This window comes from Bicyclus anynana, chromosome 23, assembly GCF_947172395.1.
Source record: "Bicyclus anynana chromosome 23, ilBicAnyn1.1, whole genome shotgun sequence".
In the NCBI taxonomy this organism is placed as follows: domain Eukaryota; kingdom Metazoa; phylum Arthropoda; class Insecta; order Lepidoptera; family Nymphalidae; genus Bicyclus; species Bicyclus anynana.
In genome coordinates, this window is record NC_069105.1 from 13,091,722 (window position 1) to 13,116,248 (window position 24,527).

The following is a 24,527-nucleotide window of genomic DNA, read 5'->3' on the forward strand; positions in this document are numbered from 1 at the left end:
GAAAAACCATTTGGTAGAAGGAATAACGATTGCCCATTACATTAATATGATAGCTATATAAACTTACACGTGCATTCGATTATTTTGATAAATTTTAAACTCGTGCTGAGGTTTTATATACAGGCTTTATGCTCGGGAGGTAACAAAGTGACAACGTTGCATTTTATTTATTTATTTGGTCCACCAGTGACTGTTGCAGCATTTACACAACTACAATAAAAAAAAACACAAACACAAGGCTCTGCACAATCAAATGAAGGTAGACACGGCATGCACATTTTCGTAATAATAAAATAAATTAACGATTACATAAAATCAGTTTACATAAGAAAAAACCGCGCACACCACTGCGCATCGGAGGCCGTCAGAAATGATTAGGTTGCCGACTGTCTTAGTCGCATAGTCGAGATACTCGATCTTAAATTATCTATTTAATATAGTTACAAGACTTGTTCACTTTTTAATATCAAAAATAAATAATTTCTAGAAGACAAGATTTTCAGTTTCCAAAGACGCCGTTAAAAAGTCATCTTCCTGAAATATTCATAATATATTAAAATGACAGTAATAAACGTAAAAGCCTTGGGAAGCGAAGGCACGGATATACCTACAGTTTACCATACTATCCACTAACGACTGAATACTTTTGGGATTACTTTTGACATCCGGTAGGCTTAGTTTGACTCTCTAAAAGTAGCGTTCCGATCTTGGCGACCGCGACCTGCGACCGCGCGATCCACTGCTTAGTATGCATTTATATGGAGCACTAAACAAAGCGTTGGGGTCCCAAAGTGCTGGAATGGCGACCCCGCACTAGTAAGCGTAGTGTTGGCCGCCCCCCATCAGGTGGACTGACGACATCAAGCGAGTCGCAGGGATTCGCTGGATGCAGGTGGCTCAGTATCGTGATGTTTGGAATCCCCACAAAAGGCCTATGTCCTGCATTGGACGTTCATCGGCTGATATGATGATGATGATTATTATGACTAAACAAAACCCGAGATCGCGACCCGCGACTTTAGTTTAGTGCTCCATATGAAGCAGTTGGTCGCGCGGTCGCAGGTCGCTGTCGCGCGTGGCGGTCGCCATGAACGGAAGTCTACCTTAACGATCACTATCAAATTCATAATTCATTTATTTCACGTAAGCTTAATTTACAAGCACACATAAAAGGTGTTTTGGTGATAAGCAAAATCGAAAAGTTAAAATTAAACGAGAGTTCCAAACGGAAGTGGGCTTACTTGGAAGAGGTACAAATTTATTTTACCAATCTATGTACATGGCAAGGGTGTCCACAGCCCTTAGCCTGGCGGGATAAGTTGATGGTATATTATGGTCTCAAACCGAGCAAAAGTTTCATTAGAATTTATTAAGTAGTTTCTGCGTGATGCCCGAATAACAAAAAACACGGACAGACAGACAGACAGACAAAATATCGAAAAAAAATAGTTTTAGCTTTAATATCGATTATATAATGCCCCCCAACAAATATTTTCAAAATATCTTCAATGTACAAAATTGGACCTGCTAAAGTTTTATTACAAGAATAGATTAACATTATAAGGAATAGTTGTAATATTACCGACACTATAGGCCCGGGTTTCTACTGAGAAATTTCTTCTTATGTAAGTTGTATTGAAGTATATCTGACCTTCCTTTGTATAAGAAAAAAAAATCTCGGTTACCGACTTTTCCCGTTAAACCGTTGACATCGTAAAAACTATTTGGAAGACGCACTTAATTACGCCGAGGGAGTAATCCGTCCCTTTCTTTGTACCCTGACCAATCAAGCGAAATAAATGACTATTTCTTTTCTTTTCCTTGGCAGAATATTATGTAGACTTGAGACAAAAAATGTCAAGACAACTGGATTACATTATTTGGTGTCTAGGACAGATTTAATTAACTCTCTTAATAATGAAAGTTAGAAGTCGTCGAGATTAAATAAGAAATGAAATAGTGTTCCAATCTACTGGAAAAAACGAGAGATTCATATTATTCTGTAAGAGAAAAAGCTGGAGTTGTGGGCCCGCGACTTCGTCCTCCCTTAGACCTTATATTTTCTCTTCAATTCTAAGAATTATTGGCAGGTTTGCCATTCATTGTTCATCATCATTAACAGCCGATGGATGTCCACTGCTGGACATAGACAAAACGGTCTCGAGCCGCAAGTATCCAGCGGCTCTCTGCAATCGTCGGGACCCCGTCGGTGCGGGGTCGCCATTCCAACACCTTGGTGCCGCAACGTCCATCGGCACTTCGAACTATGTGGCTTGCCCATTGCCACTTCAGCTTCGCGACTCGCTGAGCTATATCAGTGACTTTGGTTCTACTACGGATCTCCTCATTTCTGATTCGATCACTCAGAGAGACACCAAGCATAGCTCGCTCCATCGCCCGCTGAGTGACTTTCTGCCTTTTTTTGAGGGCCACAGTTAGCAACCAGATCTCGGATTCGGTTTAGGCACTACCCGACCAGATTAATGGATAATTTAGCTAAATATATTTTTCAGTAGTCACAGAGTTTCTTATACCTACTGAGGCATTCCGAGGAAGTACTATAAAGCAGCATGGTTGTCTGAAGGGAAATGTCACCTGTAATTACAAGCCTATGAGGCGTAGCACGTCTTACAAAATACCGTTAACTCATAAGAAGAGATGTTTTTTTCATGGCCGATGATTTTCCACTTACCATCAGAGGGCCTAGTGGCAGTATCATACTGTGTGCCTACTGGGAGTTTTCAATATTTTTATACTGTTACTATCGCGTTGACGTAAACGCGAATTTATATGAAATTGAAACACTTGTGCAGTAGTACTAGATGGCGCTGTTTAAATTCCTAACAAACTCGCGTTTACGTTAAGGCGATCGTCACAGTATCAAACTGGCACTAGGCCCTCTGTTATGATCGCGTTACCGTAAACGAGAATTTCATATTGAAACAGTGCCATCTAGTGGTTAGTGCACAACTGTTTCAATTTCATAAACGACGTTAACGTTGACGTTAACGCGATAGTAACAGTATTAAAACATTGAAAACTCCCACTAGGCACACAGGTAAGCCAACTGAATTACCCGACATAAGACAATTTTGTCGTATGTCTGCTTTGGTCCTAAGAATTTTGTGTATTTATTACACTTTCTTTGTTATCAGACCCCGCATCCAGGTTGTTACACTGAATTACCTTTTAGCTACATATACTCGCTCCATGTCTATTTGTTTACAAAGACAAATATGCCTTTAAACAAATGTGCTCAATTGTAAACGGAATCTGCTTAAGCCAAGATATTATTTAACACGCAATGTTTTCCAAGTGATCTAAATTATTGTTATTTAAAAAACAATTTTACATAACTGAGACGGCATGATTGTAATGCTTGTTGTATTTTAAAAATTCTTAAATCACATTATATTTTGTTTTTTTTTTATGGTTATATGTTATGCAGTGGACGTCCATCGGCTGATATGAAGATGATGACACTGTTACATAAACCAAATTGCTCTACTTGCATATACAATAAAAAAAGAATGGTTTGTTTGTAAGTTGGTTTAGGTACTGACGAAGTCCTAAGAAAATACTGATGGAATGGTTACATTTTTCAAAAGAAAATGTTGGTTTTTCTAACATACTGTTTTATAATCTTCATAGACCAGAATATACTTTATTTCTTGTAAATAAAAGTTGACAACCCTATAGCGAGGGAACGACGCATGTCGTCATCTTTCTTCGAGTGTGCAGCCGGCTCCATCGAATTATAAGACGCTGTCACGTCAAAAATAACAAATGCTCAGTGCTTGTGAGTGTAAGTGTAAATCCTACGTTGTCACGTCAAAAATATCAAATCACTACTTGTGAGTGTAAGTGTACAACTAAAGTGAAACCCTCATTTTAAAATAGAACATTATAATAAGTGCCGATGCGAACAGTGAACTATGAGCATGACGCATGATGATATCAATTATGGAGGAGTGAACAAATCTAAACGAACGTAACCTAAATTTACATTCACGGTCGATTCATTTTGGCTACACTATTGCGTAATAGTCTATTTCATTTATGATTAACTAGACACCGCGCGGTTTCACCCGCTTGGTTCCCGTTCCCGTAGGAATAAGGGAATAATATATAACCTTCTTTGATAGATGTCTATCTAACACTGAAAGAATTTTTCAAATCGAGTAGTTCCTGAGATTAGCGCGTTCAAGTAAACAAACAAAACAAACAAACAAACTCTTCAGCTTTATAATATTAGTAAGTATAGATTTGTGTTATAAAAAGGTATCTTCTTTTAATTTTAGAGTCATCGCACCATTCTGTGTCCCACTATAATTATTTAATTCCATATATTAACTCTACAAGTACAATCAATTAATTAAAAAAATATAACAGTGAATTTGTATTCTAAACTGTATTACTTCTACTGTTTCGTATAATAACATAAAACATTTAATAAAACATTCATTTTGTATAAAATACCTACTTATTTCATTAAAAGAATCTACACAAATAATAAAATAACTATCTATCTATACCTAATTAAAAGTTAAAGGAAATGTCCCAAAATGGGCCTTTATTATTTTTAATTTATAAGCAGGTCGATAGTATTTTTACGGATAGAGGATACAAATTACTGTTGAACAAAATAATTTTCAGAATTTTTGAAACTCGCATTGATTAGATAAATATTGTTTTTGTTTTGCTACCTTGTCTACAAATTAAACAAAAAAGAACCATACGAATTAGTAGCGTTCGTAAGGATTTTTTTGTTTAATTTTTGCGAAGATCTCTGTCAATCTGTCAGGGCGGGAGTTACAAGCATGTTGCCATGATAAAAATTCTTAAGTAATGTTGTCAGGTAATGAAAAAAATACATTTTATTTAATTAATTTAAAAAAAATGCGGGTTCCAAAAATTTTTTTTATTTGGGTTTTAATTCCGATATTTTATGTTCTTTTAAGATAAAAATAATTTGTTTTGCTTAGTTGACACTCGGAATAAAGGCCCAGCCTCCATACAAAATTGGGACATTCAATCCAAGAAATTAAAACACAAGTTTTAATGTCCACCTGCCTATTAATATTGAACTTACGAAATAAATTTATTCCTTCAATAGCAGAACTCTATAAAGAGTTTTCATAAAAATTATGTCATCATAAAAAGTCCCCAAAGCTTGTAGCCAAGCCACTTGAACTGAGGCGATAAACAAATTGCCTTCATTACGGGAAGAGAATTCCGCAACTTACGCGTCAAGTCATTACTTCAGGCTTAGCCACAAACGGCTTTAGAGTCCGTAGCTTCTAAAATATACTTGTATTTAAAAGCATTTTATAATAGTAGTCAAGTTTCTATTTATTATTTATTTTTTTATAATCGTTGGATGTAGCGGCTCAAGTCTTTCAGAGAGGCCTGTCCAGCAGTGGAGATCAATCGGCTAACAATGGTGATGATGATGATGAATCGAGTTCTTTGTGATGTATGTGCCCACACATACATTAATATTATACACACGTCACTCATTTCATTTTCAATCCATATTCGGCTCTGCTGAGCTCGAGACTCCTCTAAGAATGAGAAGGGTTTGGCCTTAGTCCACCACGCTGGCCCAATGCGGATTGGCAGACTTCACACACGCAGAGAATTAAGAAAAATTCTCTGGTATGCAGATTTCCTTACGATGTTTTTCCTTCACTGTTTGAGACACGTGATATTTAATCGATACGTCTTTGTCGGTAGGGTGTTAACTAGGCGTAACGTACCTCCTCGAAGCCTCCCATCAGCCAGACCTGACCAATTAAGGAAACCTCAATCAGCCCAGCTGGTGATCGAACCCAGAACCTCCGTCTTTTAAATCGTACGTCATATATATTTTTTAATATAATATGAGCAAACCCGTATTTCACTGGCGACTGATTCCCGCTACACGCTCCGGAAGTGAGTTTGACTGATTCGGGTTTTATTTTCGCAAAATATATTCATTGTTTTTTGCGAATATTTGTTTTTATTGCGCATAATATAATTTAATCATTTTCAAAAAAAAATTCAGCGGACTTCAAAATCACAAAAATAACCTAGAAACCAAAAAATAATATCGTATGTGTTACCTTCTGATCACTTTGAAGGTAATGCCAAGCCAGTGACGTATTAATTAAAGCCGTTTCTGAAAGAACTGTCTGAAAAACCTAAAATTTTATGATTTAATCGGCTTGAGTTAATACATCATTGTGTTGGCACCGCCTTCAAAGTGATCAATAGGTATACGATGTTAATTTTTGCTTTTTAGTTTATTTTTGTGATTTTGAAGTCAGTTGAATTTTTTTGATAAAAATGATTTTGTTTTCTGTTTTTAACATAAAACTACTTAATCGATTTTCATGAAAATTTAATGGGGTTAAGCTAGAAGTATACTCTTTCAAACAAAAAAATAATTTTTAAAATTGGTTAAGAAATGTCAAAGTTATGAGGTAACAAACATAAAAAAAACATACGCGTCGAATTGCGAACCTCCTCCTTTTTTTGATTTTTTTGAAGTCGGTAAAAAAAATGTAAACAATAATAACCAGTATCAACAAAAGTTTTAAATTACCGTAGCGTTGTGTAAATGGAAAATTGTTAATAATTGAACGCGAGAATAAACATGGCCAACTGTTGGGTGAGTTTTGCAATATTTCCGCTGCGATTCACTTCCCCCGCTATTGTACAATACGTAGTGTACTTTGAAGTTTTTTTTTTTATTTTGAAAAATATGATATACAAAAATTATAATAAACAGTGAAATACAGGTTATCAAAAACATTATAAGCTGTTTTCTTTCAAACTGAACGTAGGTTATTAAAAAAAATTTTCATGAAAAAATTGAACCGACTTCAAAATCTATAAAATAAACTAAAAAGCGAAAAATAACATCGTACGTGCACCAAGGCGGTACCAAGCCAGTGACGTATTAATTTAAGCTGTTTCTGGAAAAACACGGGAAAGAACTGTCTGAAAATCGTTAAGTAACAAAAGTTATTAAAAACAATGCTAAATCCTGCCATCGTAGACGCGAAAATTTGTATTGATTTTCATTACTCTTTCGCGCCAAAAAATACCGAATTTATTTGGCTGAAACTCAAAATGGAGATATACTATACCCTGTATTGATACATATGCTACTTTTTATTCCGGAAAATCCAAGGTTCTTGCGGGATTTGTGCGGGTATTGTTAACTTAACTGCTGTAGGAAAATATTGTTATTTTAACTACTATAGTAATTTATTGTTAATTTAATAGTTTATTGTTAATTTCACTACCATAGTATCTTTTTCTTCAGGAGCCGTAATAGCTCAGGGGATATGACATCTGCCTCCAATTCCGGAGGATGTGGCTTTGAATCTGGTCTGGTTTGAAGGATATCATCATGAGGAAACCTGCTTACCAGAGAATTTTCTTATTTCTCTGCGTGTGTCAAGTCAGCATTAGGCCAGCGTGGTGGACTGTTGACCAAACTCCTCCCAGCTGTGAGCCGAATATGGGTTGATAACGAATTTATTGTTAACTTAACTACTATACTAATCGTTAAATAATTTAAGATTTTAAATAGAATTTGTTATCGCCGCGTTGGCTGCTTTTAAATTTACATGTTTTTAATAAATTGTGTAGGAAATAGTAGTCTGTGACGGATATGACGTCGCTCGATCTCGTGTTGGCTTAAGTGTGCTCGTGGCGTTCGAGCCGTCCACATCTCTTGTTGTGTTATGGTTTTTTTTTATGTTTGTGTTGGTTATTTGGGATAGGCGGGAAGAGTGCCTTGAGTGGAAAAGGGGAGTGTTTGATATCAGTCAAAGGATCCTTTAACCCTACACACGTCGTTCACAAGTGCGTGACTCCACTCAAGGTCCTTCTCTGCCATTCTCTTATTATATATAGGGTCTTATTTTGGTTACAGTTTGATTTGTTAATTAAGTTGTCATGACAAGTGTTGTGAATCATAACCTTTGTTCGACATTAGTTTTCTTATATTTGTAATCACTTTTGAGTCCTATAATAAATTAAAAAAAAAACCCAGCAGTTTTTATAATTAGTAACAGTTGGTTAAGAAAACTCGTATTAAAATAAAGAAAGCCTGCATTACTACCACAGCACAATAGCATTACAGCGACGACCGAAACATGTTTCCTAGAAACGAACAATAGTTTGTAATTAAAAAGCTCGGAATAATGGCACTTTATATACATTTGAATACTCTGCACATACAGTGTTCTGTGGACATGCGACCGGGTCACGCAGGGTGTGTTAGGCCTAGAGTACATTAATGGTGGAAATGAGGGTACACAATTCCTTTTTCAACTAATTATTATCAAAAATATTTCAATTTTGTCACTTCTTTACCCGACTACAAGGATTATGTTTTCGCGCGTATCTTGTATATATGTATGTTTGTATGTATGTATGTAATATTTTTTATTCTATCAATTGATATCTTCCAAACCGCAGAACGGATTTACGTAATTAATATATCGTTAGATTAGTCTTAATAAGTCACGTGTTCTTAGATTTGTGAAGTTTTAAAAAACAACACGATGACTGTGAGACGCTATAGACTCGAGCTGAATTTTTTTTTTCTTCGAATATTGCGATATGGGTATCAAGGCTCATCAAGAAGATTTTAAAATTGTAAGTATATCATGGCCATATTTATAAAACTTTTTTTTTTAATTGTTTACAAAATAGCCCTTGACTAAAATCTCACCTGATAGTAAGTGATGATGTAATCTAAGATGGAAGCGGGCTAGCTTGTTAGGAGGAGGATGAAAATTCACGCGCCACGGAAGTCATCAAACTAACTAAAAACTAAATTTAGAAAAACGTTATGTATTAATAGATATACAAAATACGCGAGGCGGATGACTAGGGGCGAGTTGCTTACTCGCCCCTAGTCATCCGCCTCGCCTCCAGTAAAACAAAATTTCGGGTTTTTTTTGAATTATTGACTTGTTAGTACAAAATTTTGAGTACCAACTCAGTTAACATATAAATACAATTGAAGTTTATTTAAACATACCCACAGTATGTGGGGATACCCACAGTTTATTTAAAGTTTATATATAACTTGTCTAAGATGGTAACTATATTAGTTACCTTCTTAGACAAGTTGTCTCGGCTAATCTATACAATTTTAATAGGACTTTAATTTTAATTTTTCATTTCAATTTTAATCAATAAATTTGTTGAGCAACATATATAAATACATTCAACTTTTTATCCCGGAAAAATAGTTCCAATAGTTAGAAATGTAAACAATGAAAAATTTAAAATTACGCGTGCAAAGTAGCAAAAGCTAGGTGGAGTGTTCAATGTGGATAAACTTTGTTTTTTTTACCATAAAGTAATTTTTTGAATAGTTAAAAAGTTATCACTGAAAGAATGGCCTGAGCGGAGTTCCAGTAATTAAAACTTTACCTGACATAATAACTAGTTAACAAGTACAACTTTTAACAACTTTTTTCCTGGCTTTATTATACTTAAATGGCTTAAAATCGATTTATGTAGTTCGCCCAATTAGTCTTTACCTTCCTACTGCCTTCCATCTGATAGACGTCCACAGCTGGACATAGGCCTCTTGCATGGACCTCCAAGCACAACGCTCCCTGCAACCCGCTTGATATCCTTGGTCCACCTAGTGAGGGGGTCTACCAACACTGCGCTTTCCGATGCGGGGTTGCCATTCCAGCACCTTGGGACCCCAACGTCCGTCGGCTCTTCGAACTATGTGGCCTGCCCATTGCCACGTCAGTTTCGCGACTCGCTGAGCTATGTCAGTGACTGTGGTTCGTCTGCGGATCTCCTCATTCCTGATTCGATCACGCAGAGAAACTCCAAGCATAGCCCAATTAGTATTTATAACTATACTGCTGCAAAAAAGTGATATTTTTTTATTCGGAATGATAAAAATCTGGTCTGATGATTGGTCGCTAACTATGGGCCTCATAAGAAGGCTCAGAGTCACACAGCGGGCGATGGAACGAGCTATGTTAGGAGTATCTTTGCGTGATCGAATCAGAAATGAGGAGATCCGCAGAAGAACCAAAGTCACCGACATAGCTCAACGAGTTGCGAAGCTGAAGTGGCCATGGGCGGTGCACATAGTTCGAAGAGCCGATGGACGTTGGGGTCCCAAAGTGCTGGAATGGCGACCCCGCACTAGTAAGCGCAATGTTGGCCGACCCCCCACCAGGTGGACTGACGACAACAAGCGAGTCGCAGGGATTCGCTGGATGCAGGTGGCTCAGTATGTTTGGAAGTCCTTACAAAAGGCCTATATCCTGCAGTGGACGTCCATCGGCTGATATGATGACGATGATGATGATGATGATGATGATGATGATAAAAATCTGTAACATTATTATCCGCTTTCTCAGAGTCAATGAAACATAAGCCTTAACTTGTGTTTTCACAAACTAGTACGTTCACTTCTGATTACGTGATCAGATTCTTAATAGTAACGGTATGGCACGTTAAGCCTTGGTAAACATAATTATTATTGTTATTTATTAACTAGCAAACGCCTCGTGGTTTTACCAACGTAGTTATTTATCAGTAAATATTTAAAAAAATCGGTTTAGTTAAATACTCGTATTTGTTACAAATAAACTAGCATCCGCATTTACAAAATCAGTGGGTATGTTAAGTTACAATTTTAACATTAAATTACTTAAATTAAATATTTCTGTAAATGTTATTGATATTATAATATGCATTTTGAAATTCCGCTCCAAAACGAGTTATCTTTTCAACGTGCTACTGCACTTAAAACTCAAAGATAGGTTACAAATTTTCCATCACAGCAGCATGGAGCTGTTTCGGAGATTTAGATTATTTTATCAAGAATTTCTCATTTAAAGGTATTAGATATCTCTAGTAACTAATAATAATAATCTATACTAATATAATATACAGCTGAAGAATTAGTTTGTTTGTTTGAACGCGCTAATCTCAGGAAATACTGGTCCGATTTGGCAAATTCTTTCAGTGTTATTTATTTTTATTTAATACACTTTATTTGTACACCACAAAAATAAAAGAAAACAAGCAAAACAGAAACACAAGAAAAAGTAGAATACAAAAGGCGGCCTTATCGCTTAGTAGCGATCTCTTCCAGGCAACCTTAGGCTTAGGAACTTATTAGGACAACTGTAGGTGGTGTGTACGTAATAATATTGTACATATACATACATACAAATAACTACACACTAATACATAAACCATAATACACAAATTATATAATAATTATAAATATCATAAAATAAACTAATATATAAATATATCATTATGTCGTATGATAAATATTCTAATAAAATAAAATATGTAACTAGTGACTAAGATAATATGTCTTAACGGATTTTTAAACATATCAAAGGATTTGGATTTCCGAATGTCGACTGGGAGTGCATTCCATAGCTTAATAGCACGAACAACAAATGAACACTTATAAAATTTACTCCTATGGAAAGGCATACACAGAGTAAGAGCACGACATGTTCTTAGCTCTGATTGCACTCCCAGAAATGTGAATTTCTCCTTAAGATAAGGAGGATATTTTGGATTAAAGAGCACACAGTACAGAAGAGAAAGTACATGCAGATCCCGGCGACGGCGAATAGGAAGCCACTTGAGTTTCTGACGAAATTCAGATATATGGTCATATTTGCGAAGGCTAAATATAAACCGAATTGCAACATTTTGAAGTCGCTCAAGTTTATTAAGATAGTCCTCAGTCAAACTGGGATAGCTTGCGTCCGCATAATCGAGAACAGAGAGTAGGAGAGAATTTGCTAACATAACTTTGGTAGGAATTGGAAGAAGAGAACGTAGGCGTCGTAACGAACTCAACGTCGCAAACGTCCTCCTACTCAACTCCTTGATATGCATGCACCACGATAATTCCTTGTCCATAACAACTCCAAGGTTTTTAACCGAATCACAATACGGTATCATGACACCGTTGTAAATAATAGGTGGTACGTCGCCCCAAACAACTCTTGAGATTAGACTAGGACTGCCAATAATAATTGTTTTTGATTTAATAGGGTTAACCTTAAGCCCATACTGTTTGCTCCATACTGAAATTGCATTTAGATCTTTATTAATAGCAGACACAGCATAGCCAAGGTTCTCAAGAGTTGACGAGCGATATATTTGCACATCATCTGCATACATATGGTAGAGAGAAGTGAAACATTGAGTGATAGAATTAATGAATATGGAAAAGAGTAAAGGAGATAACACGCCACCCTGAGGTACCCCGGCCGAAACATCACACCAAGATGAGAAAGAATCGTGAACGCGAATACGCTGTTTACGGCCATTGAGGTAACTCCGAAACCAGTCAACCACCGATGGAGATATGTTAAGAGAGCATAATAAACCCAACAAAATGTCATAGTCAACAGTGTTAAAAGCATTACTAAAATCTAGCAGAACTAAGACTGTGAGTTGTCTATTATCCATCGCCCAGCGGATATCATCAGTAACTTTTGCTAAAGCTGTGACCGTACTATGACCAGGGCGAAAACCGGATTGAAAGGGACTTAGAATGGAATGCTTGCTAAGAAAAAGACTCAACTGTCGGAAAACCAATTTTTCAAGGACTTTTGACAGAAAAGGCAAAATTGAAATAGGTCGAAAGTCTGAGAAGGAATTAGGGGTAATTTTTTTAGGTAATGGAATAATTTGAGCACTCTTCCATGCCTCAGGAAATTTACTGGAGTGGATGGAATAATTTAGGATATGGGTAAGAACTGGGATAACAATATCAATGATGGGAATGATCATATTACGGCTCACGTCATCAGAACCGACAGCATTTGAGACGATCGATAAAATGCTCTTCTTAACATCACATTCAGTGAAAGACTCAAAGAAAAAGGGTAAATGATTAGGAGTTGAAGCAGAAGAAAGAATGTTAAGTGTACGTTCTTTATCAATACTATCAATCGTATCGGAAGTAGCAAAATGTTTATTCAGATGTTCGATATCAATATTGATAGGATTATTAGGGGAAGATTTACCAACTCCAAGAGATTCTAGAAATTTCCAAGTTTTGGCAGAATTGCCATTTTCTACTGATTTAAAAATGTGGCGTCGTTGTGCATCTCTACATAATGTATTACAGCGATTCCGAGCCTTATGATATTTAAGACGATTCGCTTCAGAGTCAGTTGTTTTATATTTATATTTTGCAGAATTCTTTTTGTTCATATAAATTTTTATATCATCAGAAAGCCAAGGAGCAGGTAGGTGTTTCATTTTAATCGGCCTTACCGGAGCATGCACGTCATAGAGCTGAGTTATTAGGGTATTAAATAAGTCTACCTTGCAATCAACTGAATCTGCATCTGCAATAACAGACCAATCCAAATTCGTAGCATCATCACAAAGGCGATTTTTATCAATTCCAGCAAAGTTACGCTGCAGAAGTATTCTCGATTTTGCCTTAGGAGGACGTAATTTATAGGAAAGATAAATCAAATCATGATACGAAAATGCTTCAGCTGGACATTGACCATGCTTGAAGACGAAATCAGGAGAAGACACAATAATAAGGTCAAGAAGAGATGGAGTACAACCAGGAGAATAATGTGTAGCAGTAAGTGGCAGGACAGATAAACTACATGATTCAACTGCAGTCATTAACTTCTTACTGCGATAGTCATCTTTAATTAGGCATGTATTTAAATCCCCCAGAATTATGCTGTGACTATACAAGGGGACTACTTGTTAGGTAGCCCATTTATCGAGGAAGGCTCTAAGTTATACAGATTATCTCCATATTGCTACAGGAACGCAGGTGATACCGCGCGGTGTCAGCTAGTACTATAAAGACGTAAAGATTGTGGTATTGTAAAGGGTAATCTTTGGTTTTACTGAACCGATTTTGAAAATTCGGTCACAACTAGAAAGCCACGTTATTTGAGTATGTCACGAGCAATATTTTATCTCCATATTCTGACGGGGAAAGGAACTACGCCTGTGTAACCTCGGGGCTTTAGTTATTTATACTTTACTAAAATTGTATTTAAGTATACTTAAATAATTGTAAGTATACTTTAATAAATATGAAATTAACGATTTAAAATATATATTAACGATTTAATATTTTAGTTTTAAAATAAAGGAAAATGTTAATAAGATAGATATAACTAAGATAACATTTAAAAGTCCGATACTATACTAAAACCAAGCCAACGCTCATAAACCATTTATAGACTGCTCATTCCGAAATTGATGACATTGCAGAGAAAATATTTGCGTCATCAAAATACCTATAAAGTGACTTAACAGCTAAGAACGATTTTATTCCCCCATATTATGTTTTTATTTATCACTATAATATAAACCCTATAATATTTTTATGCTATCTGTTTCGAACGTATAAAACCTCCTTTTTAACTCACTTTAAAGGAAGAGAAGTTTTGTATTTACGTGTATGTTTTTATATGTTTGCTGATTTGAAAGAGATTTTCAAGAATACCTTCGAGAAAAAACTTTATCAACGATAAAAGACTTCAGCTCTTAAAGATTCAGATCTTAAAGAATTATTAATTAGGTAAATACTACTCAAAGTTGAAATGAATCTTAGACGAATCTCAAGTCATTTGTTTTTAATTTATAAAATGTTAAGTAATTTATTTCGAGTCAATTTGATTAAACTTTTTTATCTGAGTCTATACTTCCAATGTTAAAAATATGCATTTATTTAATTTCTTTAATTATAAATATTGTTCTCATTAGTCATTAGAAATGAGGAAATCCACAGAAGAACCAAAGTCACCGACATAGCTCGTGTCGCGAAGCTGAAGTGGCAATGAGCGGGGCACATAGTTCGAAGAGCCGATAGACGTTGGGGTCCCAAAGTGCTGGAATGGCGACTCCGCAATTTAAAGCGCAGTGTTGGTTGACCAGGTGGACTGACATCAAGCGTGTCGCAGCCGGATTCACTGAATGCAGGCGGCTCAGTATCGTGATGTTTGGAAGTCCCTACAAAAGGTCTATGTCCTGCAGTGGACGCCCATCGGCTGATACGATGATGATGATGATGATGATGATGATTCTTATTATTCATCCAATCCTTTAGTATAAACGTAGTCTCTATCACCGAGAATAGCTCAACATGTCGCGAAGCTGAAGTGCAATGGGCGGAGCACATAGTTCGAAGAGTCGATAGACGTTGGGGTCCCAAGGTGCTGGAATGGCGACTCCGCACTATAAAGCTCTGTGTTGGTCGACCCCCAGGTGGATTGACGACATCAAGCGAGATGCAGGGATTAGCTGGATGCAGGCGGCTCAGTATCGTGATGTTTGGAAGTCCCTACAAAAGGCCTAGTCCTGCAGTGGACGTCCATCGGCTGATACGATGATGTTGATGATTGTTATTATTCATCAAATCCTGTATTAGTATAAACGTAGTCTCTATCACCGAGAATACCTGTGCAGTACAATACAATTATGCCGTCTATTGCAGACAATACACGAAGCAGATTTTCGGCTTAGACCCGAGACTTCAATCAACATTATGTTTATATTCGCTCAGAGTGTGAAATATGGAGAAAGAGATTTTAAACTAACTTTCATATTAATCCCCATCTTCATTCATTTCTTATAATTCATATATTCATTTTATTCATATATTCATTTTATTCATATATTCATTTTATTCATATAATAATTTATTACTTAGTTTCAAACGATTTTATTTTAAAGAAACTTGGTACGTGATCTTCAGTGGCGTGCACAAGGCTCTTAATTAGGGTATGCACTGTAGGTACAAAATGGAAAATTGCTCCTCCAAAACAGCTCCGTAATGAATGCTCGGGATATGCCTTGCGTTTATGCATCTATGAAGTGCACGCCACTGGTGATCTTTCGATTAACATTACATTAATGCTTGAAACTAACGTGTTCTCCAAGGCTTTCTTACTGATATTTTTTTGGAAGTAAGAAAAATTAAATATCACATATCCGACCCATGACTCGAACCTTAGGATCTCATGACACATAGCCCTTAGCCATATAGACTATTCGCTGGACCAATGAGGCAGTAAAACATATTTTCTTTCTTTCTCTTAAAAATCAGAAAGACTATTTTTAGGGTTTCACAACCAATGTGGAAACATTTAAAAACATGGCTAATGACCACAATTTTGTAGTAGAGAAACCGTTTTTAGGTTTTCGTAGTTCACAAGGAACCGTTTCGTGGTTCAGAAACTTAATATTAGAAAGTTGTTGTCAATCATCACATGAAGCAGCCCGACAAAAACGTAAAATAAAATCTTAAATAAAAAAAAATAGGGTACCTCACAACAATGTTAGTGGAAGTAATGGTTTTTTTTTTATCGTTTACCCCATAGTGCAGGATGCCGTTGAATAGGTTTTTAAAGAAATTGTCGACCAACCAACAATTATAACATAATAAGGGTTTGATTCCTAAAACCTTAATATCCTCTTATTTAAACTAAAAATATACTTACTTCCTATATTATTTTTTAATTATGTTTAAAAATAATAATTAGGATATTGTTCCTCAGTGCTGTAACCAGAGATTCGCTTTTATAATGTTTTTGTTTTAATAACTTACGGTATTCAAAACTAAAAAAATCATAGATTTAAAGTAACGTAGCAGTTAATTTTTAAATATAATTAAATTTATAATAATAACATGTTTTACAAAATTAACTAAAAACAAAAATAAAAAATAAACGCGTACAAAAAAATTAACATAAATAGTTTACAAACGATTACGATATTACTTTAGTAACGCAAAATTCCATTACAAAGTAATTAAAAACAACAATTAAACCTTAAACTTAACGTAATAAAGTCCAAATTAAAAAAAAACCCACTAACCTTTATCGCAGTTCGATCGGCTGGACAAAACGAAACACTAAGCACTTTCACGAAAATTTCACGACGTAAATAAAATTCGACACTATTTTCAAGCGACGAAGGGCCCGCGTAGCGACACGTAGCGCTCGTAGCGGAGCCTACGCGACACTGCTACGACGAAACGGTGCTAGCAACGATGCGCACGCTTGCTCCGGATCGGCGCGGTCGACTGATCTTATTGTCAATTCATTACGGCCTAAAATCGCATATTTTGTGCAATTTAACACCTTGCAGCGATTGTTTAGGCTTGAAGCGCTGTTATGTGTGGAATTTTGATGCGTTATTTAGTAACGCTAACAAATTTTGTGTTTATTTTGTCTCTTAATGTGAGTGTAGTAATTTCAAAAACAGAAATGTGATATTAAGTAATGTAAGGCCTTTTCTTAGTTATTGCTTATCAATTTGTTCAATTAAATTTTCAAGAAATGGTTAAGAGTGTAGATTTTATACAAACATGGGCCAGTATTACAGTGACAAGAACCTTTGCTATTAATTATGTTGATACGCTAAAGCTTTCCTCTGATGAAAGAGTTTTTTAATTAATTTTGATAAGAGTGTCAAGTAAGAGTGGTTTGAAACATAAAAGCGTAACAAAGAAAGAATAATTTTTATTATTATTATTATTATTATTTTTAGTGAGAAAGAATACATTAAGGAACTTAGGCTAACTTATCCTATTATCTATACAAATCATGCCCACGTGGAATGTGGCAAATATACTGGCTGCATTTCCGCGTTTATTAATTTATATTAGTTAAGTAACAGTATGGTTGGAAGCAATGAAATTTAAACAATGAAATAAATGAAATTTGTAGGACATAACCCTACATAGAGAAGACATTATTGAGACCTTGACTTCTATTGGAATGTACCCTTGCGCATTATGAGTCTACGTTTGCGTCACCATCGCATATCTTCACGTACTAATACTAGCATCGACTTCGGCTTCGTCTGGAAAGCTGCCTGACAAAAATAGAATTTTTAAATGTCGCTTACGCTGCAATAAGGTTTTTTTAGCCTTAATACTAGTGGGCTAATAGCCTAGTGGATATGACCTCTGCATGCATCTCCAACTTTTCAGTTGTGTGCATTTTAAGAAATTAAATATCACGTGTCTCAAACGATGAAAGAAAACATCGTGAGGAAACCTGCATACCAGAGAATTTTCTTAATTCTCTGCGTGTGTGAAGTCTGCCTCTCAATCTGACAGGAGACTCGAGGTCAGCAGTGAGCCGAATATGGGTTGATAACGACGATGACTAATAAACATACAGGACAACCTGTAGGCTAATTCACTATCTTTGACGTATGCTAGTTGACAACGAATTTGAGATTTTATGTAACAAATGACATCCGGTGCTTACTGGTGGATATCAAACAGTATATGACATTTTGACAATTGATTTGATGTTTTGGCCAGCTGATGTTTAAGTAATTCATCATTTATAACCCTTTTTCCGCTCACTGTTGAGCTCGAGTCTTCTCTCAGAATGAGATGGGTAGTCTCTCAGAATAGTTCACCACGCTGGGCCAATGTGGTTTGACAGACTTACCACACATAGATAATAATTATGAAAAATCTCCAATATGTTAGTTTCCTAACGATGTTTTTTCTTCGCCGTTTTAGACACGTGATATTTAATTTCTTAAAGTTAACTAAGTATGTTAACTTAGTACCACTAACCATTTACATTTGTAATATCTGTGGCACTGCTAATGCGTACTCACCTGTACCGCTCAGAAATGACGGCATAGTGCTCAGAGTTATTTTCTGTTATAGTAACAACCTTTTAAGCGTTATGCATGTTGGTTCATTTCACATGTTATTTTTGTTCAAGAGCTTGTAGTTTAATAGGCTACTTTTCATCTCGGAAAAATCCATGGTTCCCGAGGAATTTGTGAAAAATTTAATCCTAGCGGACGAAGTCGCGTGCGTCCGTAAGTAGGCTATATTTTGTCCCCCATATTCCTATGAAAACGGGAACTACGCGGGCCATCGGCTTCTATAATATAAAGTATGTGAGGTTGTTGTAATTTGTGAGTGTCATACGCCATATTTTGTCCCCATATTCTCACAGGAATGGGAACTACGTGGGTGAAATGCGTCAGCTAGTACATAATAAAACTGAGTTAGATCGAATAATAAAATGGATATATCGAACATGTCTAGGATTATAACAAGATTCTCTTTTTTTTTCAAGTAGAGACTTCATCTTTACCTTGTTATCGATTCTCAGCCAATTAGCCGCTCTCAGATGAACGGCTATGCTCTCACCCCTTGCCGATAGGAATCTATGCCTCTTCTGAGTTTGCACGTTTTATGTCAGCCTGCATAATAAGGTCAAAATAGTAAAGGTTCAAAAATATCAAAAACTCTTTTTGGACCAAATTGATACATCCACTGCTGCAAATTTGGCTGATGGGAGGCATCGGCCGTGGGTAGTTAACACCCTACCGGCAGAGACGTACCGCCAAGCGATTTAGCGTTCCGGTACGATACCGTGTAGAAACCAAAAGGGGTGTGGATTTTCATCCTTCTCCTAACAAGTTAGCCCGCTTCCATCTTAGATTGCATCATCACTTACCATAAGGTGAGATTGTAGTCAAGGGCTTACTTGTAAAGAAAAAAAAAATGTGAACAGTCGTAAAATGAAATCTTGAAAAATATTTTTTTAGGGTACCTAGGGTACAACATAAAGTGATCCGTTTGTAAATTGTTAAGCTTTTAAGAGCTAATTTTAGGAACGCAAAAATAAAAAGATTTTTGTAGTTCTGTTTGAACGCCCATACAAATCTAAATCACTAAGCGACGACGTCAATCTTTCTGCACCAGCAGGGTCTGTATGTTCGTTTATATATAAATCAACACGTTTCAAATACAAACAATTCTAACTAGGTGATACTTCTGTAATCCACTTTTCACAGAGCCGTCGACCGCGCACTCACTGTCCAGGGAATATGCCATCTGTCGCGTATAGAATTGAAACAAAATAAAACTGTCTGATATTTGTCAGCAACTCGCAAAGTGTCATAGGTTTTCAACTGAGGCTTATGCGCGGGCCACGGAAATTGAACGCTGATTGAAACGTCTCTGGAATTATAGCTATAAGAGTAAACAATATTTGTTATTATAATGGTTATCGCCGCGTTGCAACGACTTGCGTACGGACGGCTTTAGTGTGCTCGTGGCGTTTGAGCCGTCAACATCTCTTGTTGTGTAATTCTTTATGGGTTACTTGGTATAGGCGGGAAGAGTGACTTGAGTGGAAAAGGGCAGTGTTTGTTAACAGTCAAAGGATCCTTTAACCCTACGCACAACGTTCACAAGTGTGTGACTTCACTTGAGGTCATTTTCAGCCATTCTAGAGTCTTATTTTGGTTACAGTTTGATTTGTTAATTAAGTTGTCCTGACAAATATTGTGAATCATAACCTTTGTTTGACATTAGTTTTCTTATTTTTGTAATCACCTTTGAGTCTGCTAAAAGATAATGGTTAAAAAAAAGAATAATAATGTTTAAAAATCACGAAAGCTTGTGCCGACATAATTAACTAAGACTTGTTACAATCGAGATACGAAACTTTTCCAAACTATAACTGTCACCGAGAAAATGTTACTGAAAGGGGAACACTAATATTATATCATTTGAGCACATGCATGATGATTATAGCATAGAGATTAAAACGCTCGATTTTAACGCGCGTGAACTTTTGCTTTTATCGTGAAGCTCGTGGCCCGCGGATTAGGCATTTGAAGTTTGAATCCCAGGCAGGATACAGGCTTCGCTTGAATTAAAGTGGATTTCCATGTGCATTAATTCAAAAATATCCTACACCTAAAAAAACGCGAAAGTTTGTATGGATGTTTGGATGTATGTTAGGATGTTTGTTACTCTTTAACGCCGCTACTACTGAAGCGATTTGGCTGAAATTTGGAATGGAAATAGATTTATATAAATTTGGAATGGATTAACACATAGGCTTATTATACCGAAAAAATCCATGGTTTCCCGAGATTTGCGAAAACTGATGATTTTGATACTATGAATGTTTGTTACTCGTTCACGCCTCGACTACTGAACCGAATTAGCTGAAATTTGATATTGGCGGGGCACATAGTTCGAAGAGCCGATGGACGTTGGGGTCCCACAGTGCTGGAATGGCGACCCCGCACTACAAAGCGCAGTGTTGGTAGATTATAAAACCAGGTGGATTATAAAATATAAGACAAATTATCGGTTAAAAAAAAAAATCTGTAATGTCATAGTCAAGTTAACCAAATGCTACTTAGTCTCAGACTAATTAGATAAAGACCTGCCTCGCAAGACATTATTTTTCTGTCAACGTATATGATCAACGATCTTATGCGATTATAAACACTGTTTCTAAAGAATCGATGTTTCGTAGTTTACAATTGTGTCCGTCGGTTAAAAACCTCCGTAAAAATACCTTTTTGTGTAGTTATATGGTGTAAAAAACGAACAAAAACTCCTAGTTTAGTATAAAATATGTATGAAATCTAATCTAGTTTTCCTTAGAAAATGGCAGAAAATTTTGTTCGTGAATTTGGGTGCGATACTAGTCCTTATGTATTTAGTCTGAGTACTTAGGTGACAGTCACCTATCAAAGAAGTTTTACACCGCGATCCCAGAAGTGTACTAAGATAGTTTTTCCAAGTCAAGATAAAGTTCAAGTAACAACTTCCCCAACATCTGTGCAACGAGTCTATCCCAGTAAATGTGCTGCGAACCAGTGACTCGAATACGAGATCACTTTGGAATTTAAATTACGGATTCCTTTTCTGACACTATGTAAAGTTAAATAACAAAACTGCTTACTACTTACTATATAAAAGCCGTGAATAGCCGTGAATCCAGTCCGGGGCATGCGTCTATGACGTTTCAGTTATGTGCATTTTTATAAATTAACCCCTTACTTACTTACTTATTTTCGTGTAATGGAATGTATTTTTGTTAGTCTATGTCAAAAGTTAGTTGTCTGTTTATTTCAGTATTTGTACTGCGTGGTCGATAGTTTAAGTGGCGTCAAGAATTATCAATTTTATAATTGAAAAAAATACATTAAAGCGGTGAGTTGAAAATAGAGACTCTTCAAAGGAGCTGTTTTAATAATTATGAATATGAAATGAATGTGCTATTTACAAGCCGTTTAGAAGCCGTGATAGCCCAATGGATATGATCTCTGCTTCCGATTCCGGAGGCTGTGGGCTCGAATTCGGTTCCGGGGCATACAACTCCAACTTTTAGTTATGTGCATTTTAAGAAATTAAGCAGGTATCACGTGTCTCAAACGGTGAAGGAAAACATTGTAAGGAAACCTGCGTACCAGAGAATTTTCTTAATTCTCTACGTGTGTGAACTCTGCCAATCCGCATTAGGCTAGCGTGGTGGACTAAGGCCTAATCCCTCTGATTCTCAGAGGAGACTCGTGCACAACAGTGAGCCGAATATGGGTTGTTAATGATGATGATGACTTACTACATCTACTAACTACATTGGCATAATCGTTAACCTATGTTGTTATTTGTTATGAGGTCCTGGGTTCGATTACAGTGGTGCTAACATGCGACCAGTGAAGAGAACTATAGACATAATTTCGTCCAATGGCGTCGCAGTTGTCCTAGTTCTATCTCGCTCGTCCCAATGCAATGAAAGAGATAATTAAAATTTTGTCTACTTCTCTTCACAAGACTCGAGCTCAGAAGTGAACCGAATATGGGTTGATAATGATGGGTATATATTTTCAGTATGGATTTAAAATCGATTCAGACGTTAGTTTAACGGGAAGTGCTTGCAAGTTTATTGGGCAACTGGTATTTATGTAGAAGACTATTTAACAAAAGATTTTCGCATTTAATATCACAATAAAAGTATTATACGAAGACAGGCAGATAATAAAAGTAAATTTCCCCATATTTTACTGCAAAGCGTTGCAATTCAATATACCGCGGGGAAAATGAAAATTTTCAACGCTCTCGCACGCTAAAATAAACTTTATGTTTTACACAGTAAGACTTGAATTTGTTTACACCGATATGAGTTTTGTAACAGTACCGAGTGACTCCTTTACAAGTACAATTTGTATTGTCACATTGAACAATAATTTCTGTAAAGTGGTTGCGGAATTTTATGATTTGCGTTATACATAGTTGGATTTTGTAACTTTGCTAATATGACCGTAGTGGAACATTGGATTGGCATTAAGCACATAATTGTTGGCCCAGTCGTTTAGGTCAGAACTCAAAGTCAAAATACGTAAATTAATATAATCTACTATATAAAAATAAGTTGGGTTTTCCTTCCTGACGCTATAACTCCAGAACGCATGAACCGATTTCCACGGTTTTGCATTCGTTGGAAATGTCTCGGGCTCCGTGAGGTTTATAGCAAATAAAATTCAAGAAAAGGTAGGGGTAGGATAGGGGTAGGGTAGGGGTAGAGTTGGGTAGGGGTAGTTTAAAGTTTACATAGAGTTTCACGCGGACGAAGTCGCGGGCTCCGCTAGTAATCAACAATTAATGATTATGATGCTGATGATTAGCAATTTATTACAAACAGTTATTCACATCGGATTTTGCTGAAATTATGTACCTAATATACCGTTAAACAAAGCATTGCATAGTGAATAATAAACTTAGTTAAACCGGTTAATGCAATTAAACAATGTCAAGTGAACATATTTATGGCTCCATTGGAATAAGGACACAGTTGCTAACATTTTATACATATATAGCCCTCATTCGCACGAGAGTTTCTAACGGACGTTAAAAAAACGTTCAAATACCACAAATGCATTCCCAAGTATATGTTCACACGACACGCGTTTATAAAACACAGTGTTGCATTTTTTTTAACGTCCCTTAAAGAAACTCTCGTGCGAATGACTTACATACTACCGCACCGGTACTGCACCTTACCGGTTTCATCCGCGTATTTCCGTATAAACACGAGTATAAAATACATAAATTTCTTATATTACTCGGTGAAGATGTAGATTTCAATTGGTAAAAGATCACAAACTTACAAATAAATTACCTGTTAAATATTATTGTTAGTTAGTAATTGTTAGTTATTAAAAAAACATGTTTTTTGGGAATTCATATTGTAGTTTTGTGTTCTGCCCCTGTACCCAAGTGGCACGTCGATTGTCTTTCTTCAATTGCAAACGCTTCGAAAACAAGAAAAATGTATGGGAATGACATTTGCTATTGACAGATCACGTGAACAAGATCTGTCATTCCCATACATTTTTCTAGTTTTCGAAGCGTTTGCGATCGTAGAAAGAGAATCGGCGAGCCACTTGGCTACAGGGGCTAGTCCTAACACCAACATAGCAGCTGTGGCAGCCGATCCGAATGTGTTGAATCAATACATTTTACGCTCTAACTTCGACTCCAATTCCCCAACAGCAAAGCTATTTAATGGAATTGTCTCGACGATTGAGTCGTAGCACTCTTGGGCTTTATAAGAACACGTTTCAGCATTATCAACCCGTATTCGGCTCTCTGCTGAGCTCGAGTCTCTTCTCAGAATGAGAGGGGTTAGGCTAATAGTCCACCACGCTGGCCCAATGCGGATCGCCAG

At 36.3% G+C, this 24,527-nt stretch overlaps 1 protein-coding gene across 1 annotated transcript in view; it reads right to left on the reverse strand.

Moving 5' to 3' along the window:
• The window catches only part of LOC112049774 (head-specific guanylate cyclase), a 149,670-nt gene extending 132,598 nt beyond the window's left edge, over positions 1–17,072 (reverse strand). The window contains exon 1 of the mRNA XM_024087801.2: positions 16,885–17,072. The gene's annotated coding sequence lies outside the window, so the exon portion shown is untranslated. The remainder of the gene's footprint in view (positions 1–16,884) is intronic.
• Positions 17,073–24,527: the final 7,455 nt, after the last annotated feature.